Here is a 2,954-nt window from a genome sequence, read left to right as displayed (position 1 = left end):
TGCTTAGCTTAAAAATTCCCTAATTTTGCTGTTCAGGAAGATACTGCTTTGGGAAAGAACCTCAGTGTTCTCCTTGCTCCAAGTAATAAATCCTTCCTTCTCCTGGTCTTTGGTTTTGTTGTGTGTTTTGACCTGACACCCTCCAAGAGGCAAACTCAGTTTTTGGGTGACAGTCTGGCCAGGTTAGCTTGGACTCTAAGGGGTTGTCAGACAATCCTGACCTCAGGCTTGGGAACCAAGATCCCACAAGCTTCATGGCACGGTTTAAAAAAAAGAAAAAAAGGAGCAGTACAAGATCAAAGAATAAAAAACAAAATATTAGAAAGATAATAAATAATTAGGAAAAATAAAACTATAATTGAAACAACTGCAACAAGGTAAAATAAAACCACAACAGAAAAAAGAACACAAAAAAGGGGGGAGGGGGAAGAACAAACCAAAAGGAGGGATCACTAATAAAGTATAAAGAATAAAATAAAATCAGAAAAATAAAAGATTAGGAAAAATAAAAATATAAAAAAATCAACAATAATGAATCAACAAGGTAAAACAAAGCCCAATCTAAAAAAGGAAAAAAAAGAAAAGAAAAAAAAAGCCTTGGCTATGGGGGTGGAGTTTAGGCGCGGGAGGGGGGGGGGTTGGAACTTAGGCAGGGGCGGGGTTTAGGGTGAGGCGGGACTTAGGCAGGTGGCGGGGTGACGTTTGAATGTGAGGCAGGGCCTCTGCTTAGGACCTGCGCAGAATGGGAGAGGCAGCACGTGGAAAGGAGGGCCTTTGGAGTGTGGGGTTCCAGAGTTTGGCGGTAGGGCCCTGAGTGAGGGTGTGTGGGTGGGTTTCACGCTTAGCGCAGTTGGAGTGCGCATATGTCTCCGAGTGTAGAGATGGGGCCCTGGGTGGGGGTGTAGGGGCGGGGCCTGGACTCTGTGCAGCAGGAGGGAGGCTCCGAGGGCAGAGCATTCGGCCCAGGAGCAGGTGGTGAGATGCCTAAGTGTACAGGGAAAGCACTGGCTACGTTCCCTTCCAGTCCTTTGCACCCCTCACCCATCATCTCACCCAGGGTCTCCCCCGTCGCCACTGGACCCCTAACCGTGGGTAGGTCCCGCTGGCTGTAGGAATTCCTTCCCTCCCCCAGCTGCCCCTCAGGGATGCCGGTCTGGGAGGTCCGGCCTTTACTTTTGTTCCCCCTTCCCTCCCTCCCACTCACTCAGGGACCCGCAGCAGGAGGGGGCCTCGGTGGGCAGAGGACGGTGGGCAGAGGATCAGGCCCCAGCTCTCAGCAGGCTCCTGGGGGCCCAAGTGGTCAGGGGAAGTGTGGCCACGTTCCCTTTTGATCCTCTGCCCTCCCAGTGGTCCCCCAATTTTCCCCTTTGGGCGTGGGATCCCTTCCCCTCCCCCAGCCACCCCTCAGGGGCACCAGTCCCATCCCACCTCCACTTCTCCCCCCACCTTCACTCCCCTCACGCCCCATGTACTACCCGGTCGCTGGGGGTTCCTCCTGTCCCCTTAGGTGTCTGTGGTCCCCCACCGGTGCCTGGTAGGTGCCCTAGTTGTGAGGAGACGCGAATTCTGCATCCTCCTAGTATTCCATCTTGACTCCACCCCCCCTTTTGATATTTTTGACAAAATTCCCAAATATCATATTGTTTTCAAAAAAATTTTTGGCCATGCCACACAGTTTGTGAGATCTTAGTTCCCCAACCAGGGACTGAACCTGTGCCCCCTGCAGTGGAAGTGCAAAGTCTTAACCAGTGGACCACCAGGGAAGTCCCCCAAATATCAAATTCTAACTGAAGTTCTTTTGACCTCCAGCTAACTATGATGCTTCAGAGGACCCCTGAAGCACCTCAGAGAGAGAGATTAAATTAACTAGGATTATTTGGTATGTTAAATTACATGGGAAGCATTGTCAAATGAGTGACAAGCTTTCTCAGGTTATACTGTAGGGATAAATGTTATTAATATATTATTAATATAGACACTCTAGAAATTATATAAAATTTGGATATGTCCTGGTATATAATGTTATCTGTCATAATTCTAGGTATTATCTTAAAATGCTGTATGTCACAGCAGTAACCAACATTCTTTGTCAATTACAATGTAATCAGGTGTTAATCACACCTTTTTTTTTTTTTTTTTTTTTTTTGCGGTATGCAGGCCTCTCACTGTTGTGGCCTCTCCTGTTGCAGAGCACAGGCTCCGGACGCGCAGGCTCAGCGGCCATGGCTCACGGGCCCAGCCGCTCAGCGGCATGTGGGATCTTCCCGGACCGGGGCACGAACCCGTGTCCCCTGCATCAGCAGGCGGACTCTCAACCACTGCGCCACCAGGGAAGCCCAGTCACGCCTTTTTAAGTCTTGTCATTTACAGACAGTTATTGTTCTACTCTGATGTTTTGCAAAAGTGCTTCATCTTCAAGAAGATTCTTAGGAAGGATGTTTTGATAAGTACAGGTCTCTGATAAATTTCTGATCATACCACTGAACTGGGTAAGAAATTAAAGAATCTTAATGAAAACCTGATGGCTTCATAAAACTGTTAACAAAAAGGATTAGCTATTGAGTGAACTAATGAATATGGTTATAATTTTTATTGTTTTTGTCTAAAATGTTACTGGCTTTAATCTGTGTTTTCCAGATATAAAGAAACCCTTCTGTTCAAGCTAATTATGACTAACAGCAATTTGGTAAATTATACCTTTGGAAGTAAAACAGGAACATTTGTCTTTTTCTTTCTACCTGACCCCTCCAAAATTTAGAAATTCTTAAGCTCCCAGCAGCATTATCAGGTAAATAAAGAAGGCCACCACCTAAAAGGTACAGGAACCTCAAGGTACTTGGGGGACCTTGAAAAGGGCGGAATTCACTCAAATCTATAGATATTTCATGTGAAATCTGTGACAGGCCCATGGCATGGCTTTCCTGGCTTTAAGAGACCTTTCAAAAGTTCAATTG

The sequence above is a fragment of the Phocoena phocoena genome, chromosome 2 (genome assembly GCF_963924675.1).
Source record: "Phocoena phocoena chromosome 2, mPhoPho1.1, whole genome shotgun sequence".
Lineage (NCBI taxonomy): Eukaryota > Metazoa > Chordata > Mammalia > Artiodactyla > Phocoenidae > Phocoena > Phocoena phocoena.
This window is presented reverse-complemented; position numbering follows the sequence as displayed.